A 22,114-nucleotide genomic window follows, 5' to 3' on the forward strand; every position below is an offset into this window, starting at 1 on the left:
TATTAGTATTTTTTCTATTCATTTCTTCCTTCAATTCTTTATACTGGATACAAAAACACCCATAAATACCACACATATTCATTGGGGGTGATATATTCCTCTTCACATATTATATTGTATAATATTGAAATCAGGCTAAATATGGGTTTCCTCAAATATCTGTCATTTCCTTATGGTGAAATGCATTTAGAATACTTCTTCTAGATTTAAAAGAAATGTGATGCATTATTATGTTGAGCAGTCTTTCCATTCAATAAATACCTCAACCTCTTTCTTATAACTTAGTACCCTTGGTTAGCTTTTCCATGGAAAGAATGGTTCCATTCTTCCCTCTCTCCTACCTCTCTAGCACCTGGTAATTACCATTTTACTCTTAACCTCCATGAGATCATCAGTTTGAGATACCACATGAGTCAGTTCATGTTGTGTTGTCTTTCTTTGCCTGGCTTATTCTATTTGACATAAGGTTCTCAAGGCTCATTCATGTTGTTCAAGGACAGGCTATCATTTTATATGGTAGATATGTAGACAATTCTTTGGCAGCTTTCATTGCCTTCATGGTATCAGTAGTGTCTTACTGGGTCATCTGTGTGGACCTATTACATATTCTAACTCAGTTTTGAAATTACTAGATGGCTGCTGTTACAGTTGGCATGTGAGGGGAAAATGAACAGGGGAGAGGCTTGAGGAAAATCTTCCTGTGATGGCCATTGGCTTCTGTCACCACCCTCTCCTGTGATCTCGTTCTCCCCCATTGTTTTCAATCTACATCCCCACAGCCCCTTACATTCCACCTTCCACCTTCCACTTTGATTGCTCTGTGGTACCTAGGTCTATGTATTCAGTTGTTTGATTGGATAACTGGATGACTGCTTACTTGTATGTTCAGTACATACAAGATTCAGCCTAGCACTGACCTTCAAAATGTGTTTCTCCATCCGTTTCTATGTCAATCATATGTTCCTAATTCTTTTATTATAAAATTGATGTACAGAGGGGTTACAGTTACATATGTAAGGTAATGAGTACATTTCTTTTTTAACATGGTTACCCCCTCTCCCATTTTCTTTCACATCCCCCCGTTCCCCTCCCCACAAGTTGTGAAGTTCATTTCCAACATAGTGACTAGTATCACTGTTGCATTGGTTCATCTTTTGTCCTGCTGTTTCTGTGAATTCCCTTCCCTTCCCCAAATTAGACAAACTTATATACAGCACAAATGGTACAAAAATTTTTAAAAAGTGACAATAGGGAATAAATCAAAGGGAACAAAAAGAAATAAAGAAGAAATAACTGCAAACAGTACACTGTAAAAACCTTTTTTTTCCATTTCTTAGACTTCATTTCAATAAGTATTATTTTATATTATCATATGTACCTAGCTACTGAGGTATCGTGATCCACTGATAAGAATATCCTAGACAATTTCTAGTTATTACAAATGAGAAGAAGCCATGTAGCCTATGTTTCTTTCGATCTGGCATACTTCACTTAATATCACTTTTTGCATATGTTCTATGTTAGAAAGCTGGGTACCAGGTTGCTTGACTAATCTGTTAACCCTGGACAAACCCTGCTTCTTGTTCATGCATAACAGCTCCCCATCATGCTTCTTCTGCCTTCATATTTTCAACCTTCCTTCCTTCCTTCCTTCCTTCCTTCCTCCCTCCCTCCCTCCGTCCGTCCCTCCCTCCCTCTCTCTCTTTCTCTTTCTTTCTCTCTTTCTTTCTTTCTCTCTTTCTTTCTTTCTCTTTCTTTCTTTCTTTCTTTCTTTCTTTCTTTCTTTCTTTCTTTCTCTCTTTCTTTCTCTCTCTCTTTCTTTCTTTCTTTCTCTCTCTTTCTTTCTTTCGTTCTCTTTCTTTCTTTCTTTCTCTTTCTTTCTTTCTTTCTCTCTCTCTTTCTTTCTCTCTTTCTTTCTCTCTCTCTTTCTCTCTCTTTCTCTCTTTCTTTCTCTCTTTCTCTCTCTCTTTCTCTCTTTCTCTCTCTCTTTCTCTCTCTTTCTCTTTCTTTCTCTCTCTCTCTCTCTTTTCTCTCTCTCTTTCTCTCTCTCTCTCTTTCTTTCTTTCTTTCTTTCTTTCTCTCTTTCTTTCTCTCTTTCTCTCTTTCTTTCTTTCTTTCCTTTTTTGCCAGACCTGGGCCTTGAACTCAGGGTCTGAGCACTGTCCCTGGCTTCTTTTCTTTCTTTCTTTCTTTCTTTCTTTCTTTCTTTTTTTTTTTTTCCTTTTGGCTCAAGGCTAGCACTCTGCCACTTGAGCCACAGCACCACTTGGCCGTTTCCTACATATGTGGCGCTGAGGAAACAAACCCAGGGCTTTATGTATACGAGGCAAGCACTCTTGCCACTAAGCCATATCCCAGCCCATTTTTCAACCTTATTGTTCACCTGGTGAATTACATTTGCCTTGTGACACCTCTTCACACACAACTTCAGACTTGCCTAGTTCTTGTCTACTCTTCATTAGAATCAAATTTTTTGACCTTAAAAATCTATGCTTGTTATAATAATTCTATAGTAGTTTTGCATTGTTCCTATGAAGAATCTAAATTTCTATAAGCACTGAACTGGAGTTCTTGATCTTATTTCAGCTTTTAATTCTTACATTCAATTCTAGTAGACTAGGTTCACTGCTGTGAGAACTTTCTTCCCACACCCATGCTTCACTCTCCTCTCTTGACTGTCTCTGCCTAGATACCAGCCATATTCCCTTTTGGATATACTTATTTTTCTTTTCTACTTTTCAGAACCATTTTTTGTTCAGCATTAGGCAGTGTTCTTATAACTGGTACAAATGCTCTCTGTCTCGGCTGTAAATGCCTGGTGATTTATTTTCTTTCTTTTCTTGTCATAATGTTTTGGAAGTTTTGTCTTAGGCACATTGTTCAGCAAGGTGCCTGGCACATGGTATGCATAAAACTATTTATGTTGGATGAAGTAATAGATATATGCTAGGTTCAGAAAAATAAACCTGTTTGGGAAGAAATGGGATATTACTGGTAGATTATTTTATTTAAAAATAAAAAATCAGATATTTAAGGTGGAAATAAAACTTCAGGTTTGGAATTTATAAATTTAAAAATATTTAAAAGCCAACTTTATTAATTTGGGAATTTTTGCCCTCTGTTTGCCAGTTTAGAGAACAGGTTAGACATTCTTTCATCCTACTTATAATTCTGTTGGTCTTCTCAGTTTTTATAAGACAACCTCTTCTTAGTGATAATAAATGATAGTCTGCATAAATGAATCAAATCTCAGAGCTGGAGCTTGCGATTTTATGCATGAAAATTCATGGGCCATAAAAAAATATGTTCTTAAATTCTATGTACTTAAGGGAGACACTCTTGTGCATTCTCAACATGAAAGAAAGGAGATTCAAACTTGAGCCTGATTTTGCGTTTCTGCTTAATCAACTACTAGATTTGAGATGTTCAGTAAAGTGCTTAAGGTTGTTTTAGTAGTTCTGTTTTCTCATCAGTTGCATGTAAGAGCAGAATAAGTCACAGAGATGGGTGAGAATTCTTGGAAAAGTAGCACTGACGAAATATACTTCCTATCTCCTTAGATTATATTCACTGCCACCACATTGGAAAAGGAGTTGAATTTTCAAGAGAATCACATGCCCTTGGGATAGCAGTTCATTCAGAAACAGAACCAGAATAATCATAAAAGCATTATATATAGAGAGAGAGGGAGAGAGAGAGAGAGAGAGAGAGAGAGAGAGAGAGAGAGAGAGACATACATACATACATACATTGCTCTTTAAATAATATTTCCAATCACTTTGGTGTTCTAATAAACATTTTGATGAAGAATGATATGTACATGTAATAACATGTGCAGTGGAAAATAAATTATCATAGTGACAAACCTATTTAATTGCCGCCCAGAGTAAATAATAGACCCCTATATATATGCACCCTGTAAATCCTCCTCACCATCTGGCCTTATGGCCAATGCCCTTTTACTCTTTGCCAATAATAGCCATTAATTCATTAATACTATTAATAATTTTCCCTCCTTTTGAACTATATGTGGAAGCATCTATTTCATATTTCTATGTATCTGAACACTTTATTCAACATTGATTAAATTCATATGCTTAGTTTTTATGTAGTATGTTACCAAAAATGAGAGATTAGTATGTAGCCATAGTTTGCCAAATTTTATGGTTGTATTCTAATGCATGAATGAAGCAAACTTCTTTTTAAATTTTATTTCCTATTTTCAATGTTCATTTTCTCCTCTGCTTTCTAAATTTCCATATTTTCTTCTTTTCTCTACACCTGAGCAATGGATGATAATGTTTATTTTTTATTTCTTCTAGCCTAACATAAAGTCTGCCACAGTTCTACTTCCAACAAATATAAAATCTTTGGACACTTCGGCTCATTTATCAGTTTCTTATTATGTGCTCTCATTGTCTTATATTTTCTTTTTTCCAGTATTTTATTATCTTTAAGTAATTACCATTGCCTTATATTTTAAATTTAATTATTTTAAACCATATACATTATTTTTGTGGTTTTATTTTTTTTTCTTCTTTATTATCAAAGTGAAATACAGAGGAGTTACAGTTTCACATGTAAGGCAGTGAGTACATTTCTTATCCTACTTGTTGCCTCCTCCTTCATTTTTCCCCAGCCACCCCCTTCTCACTTGCCTCCCCCCACCATGAGTTTTACAGTTGGTTTATACCATAAAGTTTTGTAAGTATTGCTGTTGCAATGGTTTGTCTTTTTATCCTTTGTCTCTCAATTTTGGTATTCCCTTTCCCTTCCCTAGTTCTAACACATCTATATACAGTATCCAGGGTACTAAAATCAGTTACAGTGATAGCAGGGGAAAACCATGGGAAGGGAATATGAGAAACAAAAGGTATGCTTTCACATGGCAGGTTGGAAAATAACTCCAGCAATGATATACCACTTGTGTCCATAATTTGGAGTTCATTTCAATTAGCATCATCTTATGTGTTCATATGGGCATCGCTATTGAGCTATTGTGATCTGCTAGGATATCCTAGATGTGTACTAATTATTCCTTATAAGGGAAAACATAGAGTCCATGTTTCTTTGGGTCTGGCTCACTTCACTTAATATGATTTTTTTCCAAGTCCTTCCATTTCCTTATGAATAGGGTAGTATCATTCTTTCAGATAGAGGCACAGAATTCCATTGTGTGTATGTACAACATTTTCTTGATCCATTCATCTACGGAAGGGCATCTAGGTTGGTTCCATATTTTAGTGATGACAAATTGTGCTGTGATGAACATAGTTGTTCTGGTGGCTTTAGTGTGGTCTTGTTTGTAATCTTTTGGGTAAATGCCCAAAAGTGGTTTTAATTAAATTTCATTTATATGTTGCAAATATTTTCCTTTTCTTCCTTCTTTGCATAATTTGCACACACCATTTAGTAAAATTTACAATTGACCATCTAAATTTCAATTTGCCTTCAATTCAATAAACTCTTCTGCATTTTCTTTAGAACAGCTAGTAGTGATTAAGCTTTCTTGGTTTTTGTTTGAATTAAATGTTTTTAGTAAAAAGCAAAAGATTTATATGATCTTGAATGAAATGTTTTTATTTTTCCTTCAATATTAGAAAAATCTTTTGGTGAGATTAGAATTCTACTTGGGTAGTTTTTGGTGTATTTTTTAGTTTTTTTTTTTTTTTCCCCCACAGCACTGTGAAGCTTCCTTTTACGGTACTGATAAGTTTACTAGTGCATTATCATTTCTCTCTTGAAGAAAATAATTCCTTGTCTTGTTTGAGGGTTTTCAATAGTCACAAGTATTTGCTTGTTATGATTTTTTGTACTTATTCTGTTTGGGTGTTTTTTTAGTGATTCTTCAGTCTGTGACTGTAGTTGCTTTTTCTTTTCCTTTTCTTTTTTCTTTCTTTTTTACTAGTCTTGAGACTTGAACTCGGCCTGGGTGCTGTCCCTGAGTCTCTCTGTGCTCAAGGCAAGCACTCTACCACTTCAGCCACAGTGTTACTTCTGGATTTTTCTGAGTAGTTTATTGAAGATAAGAGTCTCACTGACTTTTCTGCTTGGGTTGGCTTCAAACAACAATTCTCAGATCTCAGCCTCCTGAGTAGGTGTGAGCCAGTAGCCACTGGCTTGTAGTTGCTTTTTCTAGGTTGAAAAATTTATTGAGATTGAATTGAGAGTCTCACACATGCTTAGTAAGGGTTCTACTCTGGAATATATATATATATATATATATATATATTATATATATACACATATATATATATTCTCCAGCCTGGATATTCTCTCTCTCTCTCTCTCTCTCTCTCTTTTCGTTCTCTCCCTTTCTCCATATACATATACATACAACATCTACATGTACACATTCACCTATATATAAGCATATACATACACATATTGTATATGTGTGGTACTGGAGATTGAGCTCAAGGTCTTCCACATTTTGGCAAGTGCCCTACTACTAAATGTATGCCCTCAATCTCTTCGGTGCTGTTGTTAGTTTATTTGTCAGATAGAGACTGGTACTTTTGCCTGAATTGGCCACAGATGATAATCTTCCTACCTCCACCTTCAAAGTAGCTGGGATTACAGCCATATATCACCATATCTGGCTTGTATTTGGAGCAACGGGTAGCACTGGGGTTTGAGCTCAGCATTCCTCTCACATTTCAAGGTGCAGTTATCAATGAACCATGTGTCTAGCCCTGACATTTACGAGTAATTTTTGAGATAGCTTCCTGCCCAAACAGATACCTGAGCACATACATAGATTAGGTTTCCAGGTATCTAGAATAATAAGCAGGTGCCACTTGTCCAACTCAACAATGAAAAACACCCTAGTGAACATTATTCCTGTCTCAAATGGTGATCTTAACAGTTTTAGGCCCCAAGTAGCTAGGATTACAAGCATAAGATATTGACACCTAAGCCTGATTTGCTTTTGAGACAGAGGTGGCCACAAACCACAATCTTCCAGTCTCAGCTTCCCAGGCAGCTGGGATTACAGGTGTGTGAGTCTGGTTGGTCATTTGTTATTTAAAGTCCTACATTTGCCATATTATTTCTACATATGTGTGTATTATATAATATACATATATTTATTATTCCTTTACTATTTTCTACAGCCTTCACATTTTTCTATTTCAGCTGTATGACAGTGCCTCATGCTAATTAATTGGATGACATTTGAGGATCATGGTTCAAAGGCAGCTCAGACAGGAATGTCCATGATATCCTAACCTCCAATTAGCCAGCAAAATGCTGGAAGTGGAGATGTAGCTCAAGTTGTAGATCACACATGCACGCACACAGGCACACATGCAGACACACACACACACACACACACACACACACATTTTGCTTCACTAAATAGTAACCCCCATTTTTAGAACCTTAAATCAAATTTTACTCTTTGATAAATAAACCTTTCTACTGAATGGTTATCAGTCTTCTTTTCTGTCCTAGAAGGTCTATTATTTTTAATTCCAGATACTAAAATAACTCATCTTATTTCATATAATTCCTTGAACATGTTTATGTGTGACATCATTGGTGTCTTATGCTCCCAATATCTACAGACTTTTTGAATTTAACTTTATGATGTACTTTTTGATTCAATTTTTTTGTGCTCAGTTGTTTATTTTGAATATCTAATTATTTTAATTGAAGTCCTGGAAATAATACACAAAAAGTTTTTGAATAATTATTTATTGTCATAGTGATGTACAGAGGGGTTACAGTTTCATATGTAAGGCAGTGGGTACATTTTTTGTACAATTTGTTATCTCCTCCCTCATTTCCCCCCTCCCCTTCTCCTTTGCTCTCTCCCCCCATGAGTTGTTCAGTTGGTTTATACCAAATGGTTTTGTAAGTATTGCTTTTGGAGTCATTTGTCTTTTTATCCTTTGTCTCTCAATTTTGATATTCCCTTTCCCTTCCCTAGTTCTAATACCAGTATAAACAGTATCCAGGGTACTCAGATGATATACAGTGATAGCATGGGGGCAACTACATGCAGTGGATACAAGAGGATCACCAACAGAAAAAGCTACAGTTTCACATGGCATGTTGAAAATAGTTACATCAGTGATATAACACTTATTTCCATTACATGAAGTTCATTTCACTTAACAACATCTTATGTGTTCATAAGGGCAGAGCTATTGGGCTCTTGTGATCCTCTGCTTTGATTAGCCTAAACCTGTGCTAATTATTCCCTATGAGGGAGACCATAGAGTCAGAATTTTATGTCTCTATCAAAAATAATGACATGAGCATTTTAAGAGATAGTTGAAAGCATTGGATGAATTAATATCCCCCCTAATGAGGTCATCTTTACCCAAAGGATAAGTTGATTTCCGTGAACATTATGTATAATGACAGATCACCTCAAGTCCATTCAGGTATGGCATTGATCCTAATTTGACTGTGGTGTCTGTGAGGGATGGCCTTATTTATTGTTTCTCTTGAAGCACATCTCTGCAGAATCCATAACAAAATCTTCAGCTGTTTGCCAAAGTCTCATCTACTCTTGGGTGTCATGCAACTAAACTATGGGCTTGCAAAGGCTCCAATTAACTTCTCAGCCCCTGCTACTGCTTTCTGCTCAGCTTCTCAGCCTCTAATTCTGAAAATAAAAAGGAGAGAAATAGCTACTCTGTGGGAAATGAGAAGTCTCTGCCATATTCTTCTGTTACATGGGACAAATGTCATAAATTATTTTATCAAGGGCTGTGTTAAAGGCTACAAAATAACCTAATCCACATAGGTGAGTGGGTTTGAGCAGTTCATTGGAAACCACAATAATCATGCACATGACCCTTTTTGTCTCATCTTTTTTACAAATGCTTACATATTATATTATGAATTTTTAAAAAACTGCAGTGAACCTGGTAGGGAAACATATTATTATCCAGTTAGGCTCATGAGGAAATTGAAGAACAGAAAAATGATTTCCCTTGCCCAAGGACCTTATAGAAAATTTGTGGTAGTACTTCTTTAATATGATTTTTTTATTATTTGAATCCTGTTTTAATTTTTCTACTTCCTTTTTCTAGAGGTTGAATCCTGTACCTTCTTTTGAATCCTTAAGTAGTTGTACAAAAATGTTGCTATTTAACCAAGTAGTTTATGAATACAATATATCTTGACCAATGTTACTCCTTCAACATTCTCACTATCCTTTCCCTATCCATTTCTTCCCTCACACTTCTTAATTTTTCAGGCTATACATTGTATTTTAGCTAATATCTTAAAATAGATTAATTTTAATTATTGTCATACTGGTACACACCCATACAATGTGCACTAAGATATAATTACTATGGATGCAGCAGTTCCAAAGGGAGAGAAGTGGCAAATCCATGTAGTCTGGAAGTGTAAGGTTTTATCCAGTCTCATGCTTTTTTTCAACCTTAATGGATAGCACTTGTTTCCCTGAAGACTGTTGCCTTTATCCACGGTCCTGTGTGGATAATCATTATGTGGCCAGTAAGTGATATGGAAGTACCATGATCCTGAATATCCCATATTCCAGCTGGGAACACATGCTTTGCTTTGGACCATCATAGGTCAGTCTTGACAGCTGTTCAAATATGATGAGATAACTATAGATGCCATTTGGTAGATCTTAGACTTGTGTAGCAAACAGGCTGCCTATTGTGAGAAATAATAATTTGTCTCATCTTCGTCCAAGTAGAAATCACATTATCACTAGTGTTTGATGTGTTTTCTTTGGTTTTCAAAATCTTCTTTTGCCAACTTTCCTATTTGTGTGCATGAGTGTGTGCCACACATGTGTATAACTAATTTGTCACACATTTCCTAGTAGAAAGTTATAAAGAAACTCTAACACTTGTCTTCTAAAATTTTGCCCTAGAATTTCAGACAGTACTGAAGAATAATGATATAATCTTATTCAGGGGAGAGGATGGTATATTTTATACTAATTCAGATAGATGATATCTATAGCTTCCCAGATGCAGTATGAATAGTTTTATTAGCCCTAAATTCATATTTTTTAAATCTTGACTCCTATGATTATGTTTTAAGAGGTAGAACCTCTAAGAGGTAATTAAATCATGGGGGAAAGACCCTAATGAAAGAGATTTGTGTCCTATAAAATTTTCTAGAGAACTGAGTCACCACTCTCACAACTTGGAGGCACAGCTAGTTGGCTGTAAGGAAGTGGGCCTCCAGATCCTCTGAATCTGCCATTTACCTTGACTTTGGACTTTCCTGCCTCAAAACTGCAAAAACTAAATGTCTGTTGTTTGCAGAATACCCAGTCTCAAGTGTTTTGATATAGCAGACTAAATAAGATAAATAAACTATCTTAAATCTTATTGCAAAAGGGAATTATATAAGTCAGAATACCTTCATGGGTATTCTAATTAAATGTGTATGCATGCATAATGTACACCTATGTGTGGTAGTACCTAATCATATGCGATGTATATTCTCAGTAAACTTCATTAACCTTTATCCTGAGGATGAGTGAACTTTTCCAAATATGTTCCTCTACCAAATTATGGTAGGCCAATTATGTAGGAATAACAAGCAATTTTCAGTCAATGGTTTTAATGTTTTTATTTTCTCACTGACATTTGTCCACTGAACATCAGCTGGATTTTCTGTTCTCCATCACTATCTTGTAGAATATTTAAAAACCCCAACAAATTATCTTCACTGTCATACTCAATATTCAGTAGGGAAATGGAGATAGGAAAATAGCTATAAATACTACCATTAAGAGTGGGAGACAGAGCAGTCACTAGTTTATAATAAATTCTAAAATCTCACTGTGCAGCCATTGTGAGGTGACTCCAAATGGCCTTGACTACATAATTGACAAATTCTAGTGAAAAATGGAAATAAAAGGCCTCCTTGTTCAAAACCTCAATAGAGCACAAAACCATGTAGAGGGTTTTTCTGATCTTGGGTATTGGTGTATCTGCATAGGTCATGTAATGATGAAGCCAGCCTGAGCCTTAAGTTGGGGTGGGAAATGGTCCCGACCCTTTTTCTGGTTGTGGTTGCCTAGAAATCTGTCTTCAGTAGCCTTTGACTTCAAGTTTTAGGAATGTGTCCTTATTCAAATATTCTTTTTGGCTGCATCTAAAGAGCACATTAGAGAAAGTGACCTCTAGATTTTAAAGAGATTTCTATCTTCTTCTTGCTCATAAAGATTGGAGCCCCAAAGGTAATTTCCACATAATTAACGTAGATCACTCTCTTTATAGCCAAGCCTAGAGGATATTGAGCAGTATAACTTTAGCGGGGCAGAATTCAATGCATGGCTCTTTTAAAATCCTGTACCCTTTTACATACAGTATGTTTGTAAAGTCAACTCTTTCCTATGTCTTCTCTTTCCTTACTGAAAGAAGAGTTGCCAATTATAATTACTTATAACCAACTAATTATTCCAGAACTGATTATTTTCATTTCACCACCTGGAACTAACAGGTTATTCAGTGCATTACTGTTTTGCAAGTTATACAGGTAACTATTTTGTCAATGGCTGCTATGAAAGAAAGCTGGGTATCTATATAATATCTAGTATTACTTCTGACCCACTCACTGGCTAGAACTTAATCCAATGGCTTATAAGTCAATGACAAATTATGGCAGAGTGATAGACATCTCAATAGCAAAGAATAATCTTTTGAGCAAACTGTTCTAAGCAACTGGGATCCACTCAAAATACCTGGATGAGAAGGAAAAGGTTCTCAGACATCATACAAAAATTAACTCCAAGTGGCTAATAGTTGTAAATATGACACTAAAACTCTTAAAAGAACACAACAGAGTACATCTACATGATATTGAAAAGGAAATGCTTTCTTCTACGTGAAAATACAATTATGATTGACAGAATCTCATTCTGTCATTAATTGTAAGTTTTTTTTTTAATTTTATTTATTTTTATTTTTATTTTTTGCCAGTCCTGGGCCTTGGACTCAGGGCCTGAGCACTGTCCCTGGATTCTCTTTGCTCAAGGATAGCACTCTACCACTTGAGCCACAGTGCCACTTCTGGCCATTTTCTATGTATGTGGTGCTGGGGAATCAAACCCAGGGCTTCATGTATACGAGGCAAGCACTCTTTCCACTAGGCCATATTCCCAGCTAATTGTAAGTTTTAAAAGTTTATATTTCAAAGGATACCATCAAGACAACATAAAGAATGGCAGACTTTTTTTCCACAGGTTATGTATCTGATGATGGAAATGTATTATGAGTAGGTGAAGAATGCTTGAAACTCAAGAATAAAAAGACAAAAACATGTAAAGGATTTGAATAGACAGTTTCCCCCAATAAACATATATACAAATGGCTAGTAATGTATATTAAAATAAGTAGCTAGTATTGTTTTATTTTTAGATATGAGTAATTGAGCTCAGAGCCTCATGCCTGCTAGGTAGGTAGCCTATCATTTGAAGTATGCCTCTGGTCTTTATGGGTTTCTTACTTTCAAGGTGCAGTATAAAAATTTTATATACCCAAGCTGTCCTTGAGCTACAGTCCTTCAATTTCTACCTCTTAACGTTTGAGCCATCACTCTTGGTTGCAAGTATTATACTTAAGTGAAATTCTAATCAAAACCCCAGTGAAATTGAGGCATTACACCATCCTCAATTGGATAGGTAGGAAAAAAAAGGATATATAAACAGACATTGGCAAAGATGTGGAGAAACTGGGATGTTCATTAATTGATGTTAAGAATAACATACCACACAGGCACTTGGAAACGGACTAGCTATTCCTCAAAATCATAAACATTGTGTTACTCCATAATTCACTAGTTTCATTCCTAGACACATATAGTAAAGGTAAAGCAATGCTCAAAAAACTAAGTACATATGTATAGGACTGTATTAATAATTTAAAAAAAATAGAAAAAATAAAGTGGCTATCAACTGATGAATAAAGAAAATATGCTATAGCCATATGAGACACTATTCAGCAGTATAAAGAATGAAATGTGAATACATGCTACAACATCAATATACATTGAAAACGTTATGTTCAGTGAAAATTCCCAGCCATGAAAGGCCATGTTTAATAATTCTAATCATATGAAATATTCTGAATGGACAAAAATAGAGACAGAGTGTGCTATTTACCTTTTTCTGGTTATGACACAATACTTGAGAGAGATAAACTTCAAGGAGGAAATGCTTATTTGGAGCTCAGAATGCCAGAGGTCTCTGTCAAAGATCAGTTGATGCCGTTGTTTTTGTGTCTGAGGCAAGGTGGAATGTCATGGCAACAGGAGGGAGGCACAGAGAAGGCTACTCCACTCATGGTGACCAGGAAGCAAGGAGTAAGGCACTGGCCAAAAAGTAAAAAGCCAAGAGTTCAGTCCCCAGTAACACACACACACACACACACACACACACACACACGCACACACACATCTATGTGTATATGTATGTATATGGAGAGAGGAAGAAAATGAGAGAAAGAGAGATATAGAAATGGAGGGAGGGGGAGAGAGAAGAAAGAGAGAATGTACAGACTGGTTATATATGTATGTATAGATCAATGGTAGAACACTCCCATAGCATGATGATTGAGGTCCTTGATTCAGTCTTAGTGACTTTTCCAAAACAGAAAAACATGGGAGAAGATATGGCACCAAGAGCATGATTACAATAACCCAGTCACTTCAATTAGGTCTCATCTCCTAAGCTTTTCTCACCTTCAAATAGCCTGTCTGATGATCAACTCATTGATGAACTAACCCACTGATGAGGTCAAGAGCCCTCATGATCTGCCCAATTGTCCAAGGCCCCACTTTGTACATTATTGCAATTGGTGATCAGACTTTTGACTTGAGTCTTTAGGAACATTCCAAATTTCAATCATAACACAGAACTAAGATGAGGTATTGTTGGTCACAAGTGAAGCAGCTTTCTCTGTGCCTCCCTCTGTTGTCATGACATTCCACCTTGCCTCAGACACAAAAACAAAGGCATCAACTGATCTTTGACAGAGACCTCTGGCATTCTGAGCTCCAAATAAGCATTTCCTCCTTGAAGTTGAACTCTCTCAGGTATTGTGTCATAACCAGAAAAAGATAACTAGCACACTCTGTCTCTGTGTTTGTCCATTCAGAATATATTTCATATGAATAGAATCATAAAACATGGCCTTTCATGGCTGGGAATTTTAACTGAACATAACATTTTCAAGGTATGAGTATGGGATTTCTTTCTAGGGTGATGAAAATGTTCTAAAATTAGATAATGGAAGTGGGTGCACAATTTTGTAAATAGAACATAGCCACTAAAATGTACAATTTAAAAGAGTAAGTTCATGTTGGAAAAGTTATATCTTAATAAAGCTATTATTTTTTTAAAGTAACTGGGAGAATCCTTGTTGTGACCTCCTTTTAGCAAGCTTTTCCAGGCTTTTATGGTGCAGTAATGAATAATTCCAGGTCACTGTGGCTTATGACAACATTTATCTCATTCTGCTAGGAGACCAACCAGATGTTGTCTGACATTCTTATCTGTTTGGTTGTTTTGCTCACACTGAGAATGGCCAGACTCAGAAGTGCTGGGTGGAGTATTGTGGATCAGCATGGGAGGAGACTAAGAAGTCACTCATTCTGGTCTTATAACTTCTACCTCAAAGTGAAATATGATGGGCTGCTTACTTGATTAGATAGGAATGAGGGAAGAGGTAACAAATAGTACAAGAAATGTACCCAAGGCCTAACACATGAAACTGTAACTTCTCTGTAACGTCAATTTGACAATAAAATAAAGATTAAAAAAAGATGGGAGTTTTACTGGGAATAAAAATGTAAGCTTAAGGAACTGGGAGTATGGCTTAGTGATAGAGTGCTTGCCTACCATGCATAAAACTGGGATTCGATTCTTCAGTATCACATGCACAGAAAAGCCAGAAGTGGTGCTGTGGCTCAAGTGGTAGAGTGCTAGCACTGAGCACCTCGAGCCTCAGGGACAGAGCCCAAGCCCTGAGTTCAAGGCCCATGACTGCGCCCCTCCCCGCCCCCCAAAAAAGCTTAAGTGTGTTCAGAAGCAGAGACGATAGAATATTTGAGGGGAACCTTATTGACTGTCACTAACTGTGCATGAAAGACATTGTTCTCTTGTAGTTGTTCCTGATTTTCATAAAGTTAGTGATAAACCTCTGGTTTTGTTCATGTGGAGTAGGCCAGTTGTGCTGTGTGTCTTTCTCATGAAGGGTTGGATGGGCTGGAAAGGCAAGACTCTCAGGAGAACATAGGCAGCACTTCGTGAGTCCTCCACATGCCACTGCTTCAAGCCACTCTGTTAGCCAAGATTGAAGGCAGACAACTATGCATTCTTCATATGATATGACAAAAAGTTCTTCCAAAGTAATAGTCAAATCCCCCTCATTAGGTGTCAGGACTGTTATAAGAACTCATATCATTTTAGAAGAAACCTAAGAGGTCAAGGAGGCAATACTGTTCTAAGCACTCAATTCATTTTTACAACTAACCTAAGAGGTCAAGGGACAGTACTGTTCTAAGCACTCATTTCATTTTTCCAAGAAATCTAAGATGTCTAGGGGCAATACTTATATACACCTTATAATTAACAAACTGAGAAACAGCAGGTGGTGACTTTCCAATGTCTCTTAGCTTGAAAATAATGAAATCTGGGTATTAGCTCAGATGATCTTGTAAAATTTCCCATGATCTTTAATCTTCCTCTTCCTCTTCCTCTACAAAATCCCTTTTTTCTTCTCTCACTCCCTTTCCCTCCCTCCATCTCCTTTTCCCTCATCCACAATTGTCTATTTTATATACACAGTTGTGTCTGTAATCACTTCACAAAAATAGTATAGATATGGATGCATGTTTGTGTTTGTTTGCACAAGATGTTATTTATTAAGCATTTAGAAAAAAAATAGGAGAATTTGATCAAAATATATTGTATGTATGTTGTAAACATCACAGTACAGTTCATTTTTGCAATACATTTATGATAACAATTTTAAAAGGCATTGTTTCTTCAGTAGACAATGCTTTAAGTATGCTTGAATTGTTGAGCCTTCTTAGGTGTCTGAATTTCACTTATGGGAATGACAGTCTTGTAAGGTGATATTTAGTATGATCATATGAGAATAGAAAACTGAGGATTAAGAGTGAAACAATGCTACCCTGTAGACATTTGATATATGATGTCTCCTGGGGAATAATTCCTATTCTGGGATTATATAGCAAGAAAACAAAGGGCATGGTCTGACTTTTCTTTTTTAAATCATTATTTTTTTCTCAAAGGTAGTCATTCAAAGTTCCATAGGTCAGCTTTTATATTTAGTCAACATATATCCTCTTCTTTCAATAACGGAACCAAAGTTTTGAACTGTGAAATGTTTCAGACAAAAAAACAAAGAAAAGGAAAACTATAGTGAGGATGTTAAATGTCTTATATACAGAAATCTGTCTTACTTGGAAAAAGGTGGAAATGAGGCTGTTTTATAAAGGTTGATGAGGAATCGGGTGGTTGGACAGGATGAAATAATGAAGCACAAAGCAGAAAAACCCCAGGATTTAGACTTCTGGCATCATTTAATTCAAATGGATATATGTACAAATAGTGATATTAAAGAAATCATCATTGACACTTGCAAAAATTAGTTTTTGGTAAAGAGGCTCTCCCTTTATTTTCCAGCTTATGGATATATTAATTTCAACTGTACTTAAGTTCATAGCTAACCATAATTGTATGAGTACATGTGTGTGTCAGAGAGAGAAAGAATGAAAGTGAGTTTGAAAATAGGTACATATCTACACCTGCGCAGACAGTTACACTTGTGAACTTTTGTGTTGGGGTAGATGGTATGTGGAAATGAAGTTTGGAATGACCTAGGAAATTCGTCAGTCTTCTGCACAAATGAAACAAAATTCAAGTTTGATGCATATAGTCCTAACTAATCAGGAGGCTGAGATGTGAGGATAGAGATTTGAAGCCAGCCTGGGCAGAAAAGTTCACAAGACTCCAACATCCAATGAACTAAAGTTGGAAGTGGAGTTTTGGCTCAAGTGGTAGAGCACAAGCCTTGAGTGAAAAAATGTTAGTGAACAATTCTCTGGTTCTGAATGCAAGCTCCAGTATCAGCACATTAAAAAAAAATCAGAAAGTTTTGATGGGCAGCTGCAATCCCCAGCTATTTCCTTGAAATACAATTTATCCTTTGGTATTACATGTTACTCTATTTATACACCTATTTAAAACATCGAGATCTCTTTTGGTTAATGATACACATAATCACATAATAAATCAATTACAATGTTATCCAAGAACAAATCAATCTTTTCTTCAATAATTCCATTTCGCTCTTCTGTTTTGCATAATTCTCAAAATCTAAAGAAATTCCTTTTAAAACTTATGTTTTTATCTATATATAGTTTTACAAAGGGGTTATTATTTGACATAGCAGATTATAGGTACAATGAATCATGACCAATGCCACCCTCTTTTATTATTTTCTCCCATCTCTTCCAAACTGACTCTTCCCTTCAGTTTTCCTAGTTTCTTATGATATACATTGAATATTATCACTGTATTCTCCATATCCTTCCTTCCTTATATGAATGAAGAAATCTTTCTTTTGTTGTTGCTGTCATATTTAACTTCATTTCCATGGGTGTGACCTTAGGGTAATATGAGATTCCTGAGGTCAGTTACCATTTTTATTGCTGTCAATAAAAATTGTGCTTTAAATTTTAGGGCATTGCCAGTGCTTGATACATCATATTCCTTTCTGTCAACTATTTTTCCTGTAAAAACAAAAGTTACATGGCTATCATTCCCTTAAGACTACAACACAGCCAGTCTTCTGTACATTCTAGAACTTTCCATAAGGAAACTTTACCTCAAAAATATAGAAAGCAAGTCATAGAACCTTCTGAAAAACATGTTACAAGTTAAGTTGCATTATACTCATTTTTTACATGGTAAATGAAATGCCTTTGAAGAACTACTCATGATAATAACATAAATAAAATAAAACCAAGTTCAGAAAATAATCCCAGATTTTGTTAGAAAAGTGAATAAAAGACAAAAAGGAAGCATATTTTAATAAAAGGTAGAAGTTACCTGAAAAGGAATCATCCAAGGTTTTAAAAAATGGTTGGAGAGAAGATAGGAGGAATGGGATATAATGAAAACAAAAAGAGAGTATTAAAAAATTAAAGACCAATAGCATCCAAACACTATATGAAGAATTCAAAGAAACATATATGCTATGGAATCTATAACCATGATATTTAGAAAAAATATTTGATGAAAGAGAAGTAGGAATATGATAAATATGGCTTATACTAAAGAGATGGTATCCTAAGTACATGCATGTGCATGCCAACACACACACAATAAAATTGCACTAATATGGAAGAACATCTTAATATTCTGAATTTCTTATATATGTATTTATTATCAAACTGAATTACAGAGAGATTACAGTTTCATACATTAGGCATTGAATACATTTCTTGTACTGTTTGTTACCTCATCCCTCATTCCCCCCCTCCCCTCCCCTTTTCCCTCCCCCCCACCATGAGTTGTTCAATTCATTTACACCAAACAGTTTCATAAGTATTGCTTTTGTAGTTGTTTGTCTTTTTTTACCCTGAATTTCCTAGTTCTAATACCAGTATACCCGGTTTCCAATATACTCAGATAAGATACAGAGAAAGTGTAGGTACAACCACAGGAAGGTGATACAAGAAGATCATTAATAATAGAGGCTACAGTTACATATGGCACATTAAAAGTAGTTGCAACTGTGATATAACAATCGTTTCCATAACATGTAGTTCATTTCACTTAGCATTATCTTATGTGTTTGTAAGGGTATAGCTATTGGGCTCCTGTGATCCTCTGCTTTGACTTGCCTAAACCTGTGCTAATTATTCCCTATAAAGGAGACCATAGAGTCCATGTTTCTTTGGGTCTGGCTCACTTCACTTAGTATAACTTTTTCCAAGTCCTTCCATTTCCCTTTCTTTCTTTTTTTTTTTTTTTTGGCCAGTCCTGGGCCTTGGACTCAGGGCCTGAGCACTGTCCCTGGCTTCCTTTTGCTCAAGGCTAGCACTCTGCCACTTGAGCCACAGCGCCACTTCTGGCCATTTTCTGCATATGTGGTGCTGGGGAATCGAACCCAGGGCCTCATGTATACGAGGCAAGCTCTCTTGCCACTAGGCCATATCCCCAGCCCCCATTTCCCTTTCTTAATCAAGCAATAATAGTTCAACTTTAGGCAATTATTTACAAATACATTTTATGTTATATGAGTATATTCTAGCCAGGTGCCAGTGGGTCACACCTATAATCTTAGCTACTCTGGAAGCTGAGATCTGAGGATGATGTTTCAAAGCTAGCCTGAGTAGAAGAGTCCCCGTGTGATACTTGTATTTCCAATTAACCACTGAAGAACCAGAAGTGGGGCTGTTGCTCAAAGTGGTAGAGTGCTAGCTAGTCTTGAGCAAAAGAGCTCAGGAACAGCACCTAGAGCTTTAGTTCAAGCCCCATATCAGACCAAAAAAATAGCATATCCTGTTTATCCATTAAATCAGGAGTAGATATGTGTATATTTAGTCATAAAAGGGTTTATTTTTTAACAGAGAAAGAACATTGTTCTGAAAAATGCCAACTATGTATTCATCGTAGCATCCAATCGAAAAGTTTGGAAAGGAAGGTTTCTTATTGAAATGATATACAGACAATGATTCAAATAAATATTCATGTTAGTTAAATTCAGTCTTGGAATTTTCTAGATAATTTAGTAATATGAAAAATAAATGAAGTATTAGTAAATACAAATACAAGAATGAAGCTTAAACCTTTAAATATATTGGTATGTAGTGGCTAGCCATGGTGTCACTTGCTCATTAACTCAACTAAAGAGGACACAGAGATGGTTAAGACTGATGGTAGTGGTGAGGTCCAGACCAAGAATGAATATTAGAAAGGCACTGTCTCACACATCCATAATCTCAGTTATGCTGCAATTCGAGGTAGGAAGACAAAAGTCAGAGACTGGTACAAACAAATGTATGAGATCTGACCTGAAAAATATTCTAAAGCAAAAGATATTGGGGCATGGCTCAAATAGTAAGAATCACCTCAGCAATTTGGAAGATATGAGCTAAAAGTTCAGTGCCCCCACCCCCCAACGTACACACACACACATACATATTCATACTTACACATACATGCTCCTGTATCCAAAATATATATTCATAAAAATAGATGTAAAGTATCACAAATGAAGAGATCTATTCACATGATCAACGTGAGTTCATATGTGAGATATGCTTTATCGTCTTGATTTTATAATGATAACAATTTCCTCGACTTTTGAATAATTCAGATTTTTTTCTTTGTATTCTTTGTATTTTTTGTTTTTGTGTTTTTGAGACAGAGGTTTGTTATATAGTCTAAGCTGGACTTGAGCGTATGGTTGTCTTGTAGCTTCTAGTGTCAGTTGGGACTATAGGTGTGTACACATCACGTCGCACTGAGGTTTTGAATGATTTCATGTGACAATGGATCTCAGTTTCCAGCTTAATTTTGAGGCTTAATTTCATTTATGTGGATTGTTTCATTTTGTGTTCTGTAGACTGACCTTCTTGGCACTGAATTTTCCTGAGAGGGTCCATAGTTCAATTAGTTTAATGTTGCATTAGTAAATTTACATATGACTTCACTTTCTTTGCATTTTTGTTTGCTGCTTTTGCTGGGTTGTGCAGTCCTCAATATAGATTCCGTGCCATGTCAGGGTGTCAGTTCACCTTCTCTGCAGCTCCAGCCCTAAGCCTGGTTGTGTGTGTGACTTGTTATGAGGTTTACTTACAGGATGAGCAGGATGAAGGCAGCTCAGTGTCAGCTGTGAAGCCCAGTTTTCTAGTAGAACACAGCTGGCTCTGTCAAGAAACAGGGAAGTTGATTACTGCATCATGTACCTATGCCTCAAAATATCACTTTTTTTCTCTTGTCACTTAAAAAAAGCTATAAAATTAGATATAATTTAATTTAGTAAAAGGAAGGAAGGGTCAAGAATTCGCAGGGGAGGTAGATGAGCTGTTTCTTCAGGTAAGGTGGGAGTTCTAGGCCAGAATCACAGTGAGTACTGAATTTGAGATTCTACTCAGGACATGGGTAAAACCCTGGTGACCCAATGCTCCTTTTTCTCCCCAGCAGTCTGGGTTTCTTCTTTTGTACCAATTTATTGCTTTTATAGTATATATTTGTATTAAAATTTCTATGTATTTGAAAGTGCTGTGTATTTAAAATCAGCAAGCAACTAATATTTACCTAGAGACAAAGGGGGTTGAACTAAGGGGCCTTGTGATAGCTCTGCATGTTCCTTCAGTTGGTGTTGTACCAGCTGAGATATGCCTCTAGTCCAGCTTTGTGCCAGTTAATTGGAGATGGAGTCAGACATACTTTTCTTCTCAGGCTCTCTTTACCCTGCTATTCCCCAGATCTCAGTCTCTTGAGATCAAGACTCATTAAAATACACCAAAATAACATATTGAAAAAGAACCTAATGTACCTTCTGTTCTATGGCCTCCTTTTCATAACTAGGAGTACTTCATAGTTTTTGTTTAGTTTCTCTGAGTTCAGATGACAAAGTTTTAGGGATTTGGAAAGCAACACAGAAGGAAAAGATAAGATTAGAACATCTGTGTACCCAATAGGAAGTCAGTAGTGAAAAGCATATAATACACTCTGATTTAATCAGCACCAAGAACAAGGGTAGTTTCCATGAAAATGTGGGGAGATGAATCTGCAGCAGCAAAAAGGAAAGATGTGCTTTTGAGGAACACAGCAAGTCTATTGCTATCTATGGGAAATCACAGATGGGAACAAGATAATATCCTCTGATTCTCCGTGACACCTGCATCTACCCTTCAGTTCAGATCCCTATATTATGAATAAAGGAGCATCTTCCAGTCTCTGAAATGGCAATGCTTTATTGGAAGGAGGGCGGAGATACATTTGGTAAAGCCACTCATCAGTATGGACTTCACTTCCTGTGGGCATGGCAGAGTGTAATCAGAGCATCATTTATTTTATTTGTGTATATGCCAACATTTCCTTCTTCTCCACCACATA

This window comes from Perognathus longimembris, chromosome 8 (genome assembly GCF_023159225.1).
Source record: "Perognathus longimembris pacificus isolate PPM17 chromosome 8, ASM2315922v1, whole genome shotgun sequence".
NCBI classification, from domain to species: Eukaryota; Metazoa; Chordata; class Mammalia; order Rodentia; family Heteromyidae; genus Perognathus; species Perognathus longimembris.